Raw genomic sequence first — 9,925 nt, 5'->3', positions numbered from 1 at the left:
AGGGAGACAAACCATAAGTGACTCTTAATCTCACAAAACAAACTGAGGGTTGCTGGGGGGAGGGGGTTTGGGAGAAGGGGGTGGGATTATGGACATTGGGGAGGGTATGTGCTTTGGTGAGTGCTGTGACGTGTATAAACCTGGTGATTCACAGACCTGTACCCCTGGGGATAAAAATATATGTTTATAAAAAATAAAAAATCTAAAAATTAATTAATTAATTAATTAATTAATCTACAGTGAGCAACAAAGACAGTCTCAAGCAAAATAGAAGGATTGAATGAAATTTATAAACAGTTACAGTTTTCAAAAAAAAAAAGGTTAAATTGCAACTTCCCATACAGTTGAAAAATTAAAGATTCTTTTTAACTCATACTCAGTGAATAAACCAGGCAAACATTAAGACCGGTTAGAAAAGGAAGTCAAGAAGCATACATTTATATGGAGGAAAAAGGAATGTTGAAACAAACTGCATAGGAAAACAAGCCAGTCTGGGATTTATTTTCCCCCACAGCAGGGGAAGGAAGACAGGACAGGATCTGCATGTCTACCACTTATCTGCAACTTGCAAAACTATAAAATACCTCCCCCAGAATCAGAGAACACAAGGAAGAATGTGCTGTAGACAATGCAGTTTTCCACCCAAGTGCACATTTTTTATACAATAAAACGAAATGCGTATGAAACAAGGCACATAAAATCAATTCTTCAATGATCTACACAGATAATAAATATATGGACAGAGGTGCCTGGGTGGTTCAGTGGGTTAAGCCTCTGCCTTTGGCTCAGGTCATGATCCCAGGATCCTAGGATCCAGCCCCATATCGGGCTCTCTGCTCAGTGGGGAGCCTGCTTCCCTTTCTATCTCTGCCTGCTGCTCTACTTATTTGTGATCTCTCTTTGTGTCAAATAAATTTTAAAAATCTTAAAAAAAAATAAACATATGGACAGTAGATTGAAAGGGTACACATTAAATATATTAAGAGGATGCCTGTGGGAAGGGATCATAATGGATGGGTGAAGATGAGAAAAATAAAAATCCATTAAACCAAGTGAATGGTAAAGTATTTCCACAGGTGACTGTGCCAAGAGATAAGGAGTAGGACAACTCAGTTGTGAGCACTTAAAGATCTTAAATTAAAAAAAAAAAAAAAGGCAAAAACAAAGCATGTTTGCATTCTGTTTGCAATTGGCTTTCTCCCCCATCCTGTAGGTGGATGTTACTTCCTAACATTAGATGAGAGGTTATAGGTTCAGTTTGGGACAGGAACTGGTTTATTCCGAAACCACACAGTGTGTAGGAATGGGAATATTTAAGGAGGAAGGACTGGTCTGGGAGCCTGGCTGCAGGAGATGGGCAAGGACTCTTGCTCAGATTTGCTCAATAGACTAGCCTAGTCCTGCAAACGTGACATTCTCTACACAACCATGCAGAGGAGGTGGAAGGAAATGGTGACTTCTCTTTGCACCTGGTCACTTCTCTTTTCAGCATGTCACAGAAAATGGACGAAGGACAACAAGGAAAGGGGATCAGAAGATTTTGTTGACCTTCATGGGTTTACAGCCTCTGTCTTTAAAGAAAGTATGGAAACAGTAGAGCTTTTATTTTGCGTTTGTTTTTGTTTTGTTTTGTTTTGCCCCCCCCCCCCCACTAAATAGAAATGAGGGTTCTTAGTCTGTTTCTGGCAATCTGTTAATTTATTAGGATAGTTGTCTTTCGTTTGCTTTCTGATAGGCATAGTAAATTTAGTTAAAGAGCACATCTGTATGCTACAACTTGATTACATCTTTTTTTTTCTAGCTATTTTGCATTTTTTTTCTTTCCCACAGAGAAGCCTGGTCCTCAAAGATCACCCCCAAAAGACCTGCCCTTGGTTTCAAATGTAATCAGTTCTGATTTTACGAGGTTTTAAAAAGTTTGTTATAAACAAATGCTAAACTGGAACTATTTTCACGAACGTGACTGCCATGGAACCTGAATTTTCCAAATGTCACTGAGGAATTAATGATCATGTGGGTATCCCAGGAGTAGAATGAAGCAGAGAAATAGGAGTCGTTTTCTTAAACACACAGAGATGTTTGAGAAAAGTACCATAGATTTTGGAATAGGAAAAAATAGGAATTCTCTGTGTTTGTATCTTCTTATGCAATATGTAACACATAATAATGTCTAACATATTGTTTTTGGTAAACAGTAACTTTTATTATAACATAAATTTATAATTTAAAAAGGGTGTATTTGTCATAACACAACAACGAATATATGTTTGTAATTGTCTTTCACTGACAAAAAAAAAGACTTTTCAAATTTGAACTGCTTTCATCTCAGTTTTGGCTGAGATTTTTGGGGACAGAGGCTGTGGACCATTCCTCCCTTCTTCCCATGGACCTTTCTGCACAATAAAAGGTCTGCACAATCTTTTCTCAGACTTTCTGGCAGCCGGGGTTCCAGATAGAATTTAGACCCCACCAATCAAATGCATATGTGCAAGACTTAAGTTTGGAAGAAAGGCAACCATTTTTGCTACCGCGAATGGTGGCTGAGGTGGGATGAGGCTGGAACCAGAAGCTAGGCTGGCTGCATCCTGACTTGGGAAGTTTTCTGATTCTTCAGGGTCCTGACTGTGACAAGAGCAGTGGCTCCCTTAGCATCCCTGCCCTGCAGGGTAGCTGTGAGAGTCATTCCCAGTGGCTTACTCTTCTGGGTTTTGAAAAATCCCTTCCTACATAAAATAGGCAGATTGAATTTAGCTATCTGCAACTAACACAAGTCCCAAGAAAAGATGCCATATTCCAGAGTGAGGGGGGAACACCAGCATGCAACCCATGCAAAAAGGTATCCAAACCTCACCCACACCAAGACATTTTGGATATATTATGACCCTGCAGGTAGAGGGGAGTGGATGTCTCCTCTTTACCTCAAGACCAGGGAAAGGGGTTCAAGGTCACAACTTGGAGAGCTTAAATGTCTTTGGCACTTGAGAGACGCAGCAGACTGGTGTCTGACTGCAGGCTGAGAACTGTCCATAGAGGGAGAGGCCGTGCACGTGGTGGGACAGGTGGAATAGGGGAATTCTATACCGTCTTCTCAGTTTTGCTGTGTACCTGAAACTGCTCTCAAAAGTAAAGTTTGTTTTTCAAAAAAATGACCTGAAGTGTGATGGGTCTTCCTGCACGTTTTACCGGGGGGCCAGCAAGATCCCCAGCAGAGCGAGTCTAGATGGCAATAAGAGAACAAACGTAAGGTTCATCTGAACTACACTTTGTGAGTCCCAATATTGAGTCCCAGCACAGAAATCGATTGCCGTTCACTTGGCCCTGATGACTCCCCGTGGGATTTTTTGCAGCCAGCCCTCTACACTCCCCCCCTCCCGTTATTGCTCTTCTCCCTCTGGATAAGAGACCTCACAAAGAAGTTCAGGAAACCTCTTATTTACCACTGAACAGAGTGGAATGTGGTATTTGTTAGTGGAAGAAGGCATGCCCATCTGCTCTTGGAAGGGTAAGTCTGCTTCCCTGGGTTTGCTGTGCCTTGGGGACACCTCAGGAGCCTGCCTTACCTGAGGAGTGACAGAAATGAATAATATTGGGGTGCCTGGGTGACTCAGTGGGTTAAAGCCTCTGCCTTTGGCTCAGGTCATGGTCCCAGGGTCCTAGGATCGAGCCCTGCATCGGGCTCTCTGCTCAGGGGGAAGCTTGCTTCCCCCACCCCCAACTCCCGCCTGCCTCTCTGCCTACATGTGGTCTTTCTCTCTCTCTGTCAAATAAATAAATAAATAATAAAATCTTTAAAAAATAAGAAAATAAATTTTAAAAAGAAAGTTTAAAAAAAAAAGAAAAGAAAAGAAATGAACGATATTTGAAAATGACGCATTCGGGACGCCTGGGTGGCCCTGTTGGTTAGACGACTGCCTTCGGCTCAGATCATGATCCTGGAGTCCCGGGATCGAGTCCCGCATCGGACTCCCAGCTCCATAGGGAGTCTGCTTCTCTCTCTGACCTTCTCCTCGTTCATGCTCTCTCTCACTATCTCTCTCTTAAGTAAATAAATAAAATCTTTAGAAAAAAGAAAAGAAAATGACACATTCAAGCCAGCCCAGGCCTGCGTCTTCCTCCCTCCTCTGAAGAAAAGACTGGGTTCCCAGTAACAAAAATCCTCATCCTGCCCCTCCCATGCATCCCAAGGAGCCAGCCCAGCCCCCTTCACATCATTCCCAGGGGTGGGCCTCCTCTCCAAAGACTTCTGAGCACAGAAGTGAGGAAAGACGGAAACAGGCTCTGGGGAACCCCTGGGAGCTGGTTCCTCTAAACCCACATCTGCAGGTACCACCTTCTTTCCCCTCATTCCTTTCCACCCAAGCCTGTCCCTGGCCCCCACTCACCTGAGCCCCAGGCTTTATGGAGAGAGATAAACAAGACCAAGAACCCACAAGGCCCTTGTTCAGGATGGATTCGTGTATCAGAACAATCACCAGCAGCAGCGGGCCTGTGGGAAGAGCAAGCACAGGAGTCCTAGGTTTGACCCTCACCCCCAGAATCCAAAAGGGTGGATATCTGCTGGATGTTCTGCTCTGAAGCTCAGCCTGCTCCCAGCTATGAGAGCAGCCAAGCAGGGCTTTGCACCTTTTGAAGACAGGGCCTCTACTTTTCCCAGGATCCTTAACCTTGGCATTCACCCCAGAGGAATCTATCTGGTCTCCTGCCCCTAACACCTCCTTTCTCCAAACCTCCTGCACAGTTTCTGGGTGACTGAACCAAGACCCTCACTCTTCCCCTCAGGGGGTCTAAGGAAAGCCCTTCGTGCTCCGCATTGCCTACAGGACAAAGTGCGCATGACCGTGTGGCCTTCCGGTGTCTCCGCAATCTGAATGTATGGCCGTGCGTTATCCTTACCCTCTCCCTGACACTCAGCCCAGCGATCCACCACTGTAGCTGGCCCACTCTGTGCATGCATTCCCACCACTTGCTCCTGGCATGGAATGCCATTCCCCTTGTGCATTTCAACATTTCTCCCCTTCCAGGTAGTGCTCTCCGACACCCACCCATGACTCTCATTCCCCAACAGTTCTGCGTAGGGATGGACTTCTGTTGATCCCATTCCTTCAACTCTGAGGAAGAGGCTGCTGATTCTCAGATTCCATTTTCCTAAATTTCCATTTCCATTTTCCATCCCATTTTCTAAGCGGTGCCCCATTGTCAGGGGTATGATACGCCTGCATGTTCCCAGCTCCTTTCCTCTGTGGCTGGTGGGTGGGACTTTTGCTGCCTTGAAGTAGTAACATTCAACCCTTGCACTGGGGCTTCAGGATAGAAACAAAAGCAAAGGTCATTCTGTCTGCTAAGATTCAGGACTCCCTTGGCCCACCTGGAGCAGAGTAAAGTCTTCCATGTGGTCGGCCTGGCTCCCTGGAGTTCACAGGTGGGCCCTGAGCTGAGGGCCTCAGCTAAGCCCTTACCCTTTTTTCTTTGGTCTTTATGGAACAACCCTTGCCCGGACACAACTCACATTGGATCCAGATTGCCTTGGTTGGTTCTTTTGGCCAGTGCCATTTTCTGGAAGAGATAAAAAGCCCTTCTGAGCCTTGACTGACACAGGCTACAACTGTAATCCCAGGAAACACTTGCTGAAGATGGCTCAGCATCCCTGAGCTTGCCAGCCTATCTGCACAACCCGGCTGACCTACTCTGAACCGGAAAGTGGCCTCTTTCTTCTTCTACATGCTGAGCAGCCCTCTCCCAAAATCCTTGCTAGGGACTATACTCTGAGAAACATTCACAGGGTCATGAAAGGTCAAAGGTAGAAGGAGTATTCAATACCACCCAGTCCAGTCCCCCAAGGAACAAGGTGACAGGGAGTGTCCAAGGTCACTCAGACGACAAAACAAGCACTGGAACCTATGTTTCCTGACTCCATTCTTATATATCTCTCTGTGACATCCAGCTGGCCTCAGCCTCTGGAGTCTCGTCCAGTGAGTCTGGTCTAATCTTTTAGCTCTTAGCACCCATGTCCTCCCAGCCCATCGCAGTCAAGTGAACCACTCACCTGCCACAAGGGTCCTTCTACTCTTGCCTCCAACCTGACCTGGAGCTCGCCCATGAGGCAGGGAAGCTCCCTCCTGCCCGCCTCCCCTCCAGCCCACCTTCTATACTCTGAAATCCTCATTTCAGGCCTTCCTTCCTACTGTGGGTTGAGTGGATAACATCCATCACCTCCATGTACCCCCCCCCCCCCAGTATATTAAGTTTCTTTCTGTGGTCATCAACTACCATACCCTTCTCCACCTGGATCACTGAAGAAAAAGTCAAGAAGAATAAAGAAGAACTCCCCCCAATGTCCTGAGGGAACGTCCATTTATCTCTGGGGAGGCCAAGGCAACTCTAGAAAGAAACCCCTGTTCATTTGTTTTAACCTAACTAAAAATCAGTCCGACTGAATTCAGTACAAACTCAATCATTACTGCAGGTACCCTTTCCAGAAGATTATGTTTTGTCTCACCTGTGAAACTAATATTTCCTTCGGGCAGGAGCAATCTGTACTAGACTCAGTTTCTTTAGCCACATTAGCCTAGAGTTTTCTCCAATTACCAGAGAAAAGGAATATGAAGCTGCTATCAGCTTTCTCTATCTCACAAAATGTGAGTGTGGAAGACCCAGGTGCACTGATTTTGGGTCTGGAGCTTTTCCCATTCCTCTGCGCCATCTCTCCAAAGCAGCCCTCCCGGCAGATGGGGCCCCAGCCTGTGGTTGAGGTCATCCTCCACAAAACCCCTTCTCTGTCCTGGGTCTCGCTGCTTCTCACCTTTGCACTCTATCAACCGAATTTGTTTGGACAGGACATGGGGGTTCTGAGGTAAGAGGTCATTTACTCACTGGTACAGCCCCAAGTCCTTCCGTCAGAGCTCTGTCATTGTGACCTTGCATACAGCTTCCCTGGGACAATGCTTCAAGAGGTATCTTCCAGCCTGGGCCCAGTTTAGGTCTTTTCTCCTAGTGTTCATGTGCACCAGTGTCTCCGGGGGGCCCTGGCTCTTCTCTCGCTGCCAGGCCTTCAGGCTGGAGGAGTAGAATACGATGTTCAGTTCTTTCCTCCCAACAGGCACTTTTGTCTCTCCCCTTCACCTACAGCTTGGAATCCTGGAATGAGAAGTTGAAGTGCTTCACTGAGTAAATGTTTCTTCCACCATCCCTACATCTGCAGACCCCAGCACAGATACAAGGTCATAGATCAAAAGTATTAGGAGCTCCAACAAACATTTATGAGTAATTTGGGATTTCTTATTTTTTAATTATTTTTTATTATGTTCAGTTAGCCACTATATAGTACATAATTAGTCTTTGATGTGGTGTTCAATGATTTATTAGTTAGGTATAATACTCAGTGCTCATGGTAGCACCTTTCCTCCTTAGTACTCGTCAGCCTGTTACCTCTTCCCCTCTGAAACCCCCAGATTGTTTCCCAGCGGTCCATAGTTTCTTAGGGTTCTTCTCCCTCTGATTTCTCCCCCCTTCAGATTTCCCTCCCGTCCCTTGCAGTCCTCTGTGCTATTGCTTATGTTCCACATATGAATGAAACCATAAGATAATTGTCTTTCTCTGTTTCACTTACTTCACTTAACATAATCCCGAGTTCCATCCATGTTGATGCAAAGGGTGGATATTCATCTTTTCGGATGGCTGAATAATATTCCATTGTGTATATGGACCACATCTTCTTTACCCATTCTGTTGAAGGGCATCTCAGCTCCTTCCACAGTTTGGCTCTTGTGGACATTGCTGCTATGATGATTGGGGTGCATGTGGCCCTTCTTTTCACTACATCTGTATCCTTGGGGTAAATACCTAGTAGTGCACTTGCTGGGTCATAGGTAGCTCTATTTTTAACTTCTTGAGGAATCTCCACACTGTTTCCACAGTGGCTGTATCAACTTGCATTCCCACCAACAGTGCAAGAGGGTTCCCCTTTCTCCACATTCTTGCCAACACTTGTTGGTTCCTGTTTTGTAGGATTTCTATAAATTATTTTGAAATGATACAGCAATTTCTTTTTTTTTTATTATTTGACATACAGAGATCACAAGTAGGCAGGGAGGCAGGCAGAGAGAGAGAGAGGAGGAAGCAGGCTCCCCGCTGAGCAGAGAGCCCAATGTGGGGCTCGATCCCAGGACCCCGGGATCACGACCTGAGCCAACCCACTGAGCCACCCAGGCGCCCCTGATTCAGCAATTTTATAAATAAATATATATAAATATATATAATATATAATGATATATGTACTTAAATCAGCAATGTACATATATATGGAGCAAATAGGGTAAAATATCGATTATGGTTGGATGTCTGAATCTCAGTAATAAGTTTATGGTGGCTATTCTTTCTATATTTTGAAGATGGGAAAATTTTAATAAAATGATAAAAAAAAGTAAAAAAGATTATGGTTGGATGTCTGAATCTCAGTAATAAATTTATGGTGGCTATTCTTTCTATATTTTGTAGATGGGAAAATTTTAATAAAATGATAAAAAAAAAAGTAAAAAAGAACTGAAATAGTTGAAATAGTTTTACAACCCACATTCTATTCTACTCGTGCTTCCCCAGACAGGTCCCTTGCTTTCCAGTACACAGTACTTCATACTAGCCCCTGCCATCCCCCAGCTGAATGCTCTCCCCACGCCTCTCCACCCACATCTGTCCCTTCTGGTCCCAGAGTAGAGTCTACCTGAACAATTCCACCTGCACTAATCTCTTTCACCTTTCAACCCTAAATACCACTAATCACCCTGTACCTGCTTGTACCACCACCACCATCATCATCCACCAAACTTTTATTAAGCCACTTATTGTGCCCTAAATACTGAACCTAAGAATTTTACACCAGTCTGCTACTTAACTCTTAGGACAACCCCTATGTACAAATAAATATGGAATAGGTGCTATTTGTAAATGTGGACACTAAGGCTCAGAGAGGTTGGAGGACTTCCTAAGGTCACAAATGTAGAAGTAGCATATCTGAATTTGGGATTTGAACCTTGTTCTGTCTGATTCCAGAACCTCCCCCCTCTTTTCCACATGGCCTCTCTGGCATTGCTAGAGAGACTTCCACTGTATTTTTGTCTTCATGCCATGACTTTCCCTCTTTTAAATTTACCTTTCCTTTATATTCATGCCTCCTCTACCTCAGTGCCTAATCCTTTTAAGGAGAGACTTTGTCTTACAATTTACATCTTCCAGGAATCAGCATAGTGATGAGAGGCTGTTTGGATGACTTCACATAATTTCTCAACTTTACAGCGCACTAGAGGAACCTCCATATTCTGTTTCATCACCCAGTTCCTACTGGGACAAGTGTATCCATTACTTTCATGTCTCTTTCCTGTGTCTAGCACACACCCTGATCCCATCCAGTCCCTTCTAAAGAAGGGAGAGAAACCCCTCTTCACAGGTACCCCTTCAGCCATCTGCATCCCTCCCCCTGCATCTCCTTACCTGAGGCCCAGAAAAGCAGCAGCAGCAGCCATGGCCACCCCCATAGCCCTGTCCCCTCCATCCTAACCCGGTCCCAGGATCCACTGGGTCCTGGGTATCCCAGGGTTCTTCCAGATGCTGGAGGATGCTGCCCCCATAGGACTGTTTTCCATGTACCCTGAGAGGCTTGACTATTACTTTGCAATTAAGAAGGGGAGTGTGAAGAGGGAGCAGTTCAGGAAAATGCAGAAGAGAAAAGAGTGATCACTGCCCTTGTGACATCTTCCTTCCTGCTTCCCTTACATCACAACCCCATTGGTCAACACGGGAGAGCTCCCCATTCTCCACCATAGCGAGTTTGGACCCACCCATCTGATGTTCCACCTCTGCTCCACTCATTTCCTCAGGTCACCAGGATTTTCCCATCCTTGACCACTGACCACTACATCCTGCAACCCCTCTG

At 45.1% G+C, this 9,925-nt stretch overlaps 1 long non-coding RNA gene across 1 annotated transcript; it reads right to left on the bottom strand.

Annotated features, from left to right (window-relative positions):
- Positions 1-2,200: 2,200 nt before the first annotated feature.
- Positions 2,201-9,627, bottom strand: LOC132017301 (uncharacterized). Its single transcript, XR_009404226.1, has 5 exons — positions 9,484-9,627; positions 6,871-7,134; positions 5,507-5,553; positions 4,383-4,486; positions 2,201-3,216 (listed from the first exon to the last, which is right to left on the bottom strand). It is a non-coding gene; the product is annotated as an uncharacterized LOC132017301 (long non-coding RNA).
- Positions 9,628-9,925: the final 298 nt, after the last annotated feature.

Source organism: Mustela nigripes, chromosome 5 (genome assembly GCF_022355385.1).
Source record: "Mustela nigripes isolate SB6536 chromosome 5, MUSNIG.SB6536, whole genome shotgun sequence".
NCBI classification, from domain to species: Eukaryota; Metazoa; Chordata; class Mammalia; order Carnivora; family Mustelidae; genus Mustela; species Mustela nigripes.
Note: the sequence above shows the minus strand (reverse complement) of the source record. Positions and strands in the feature narration are given on the sequence as shown.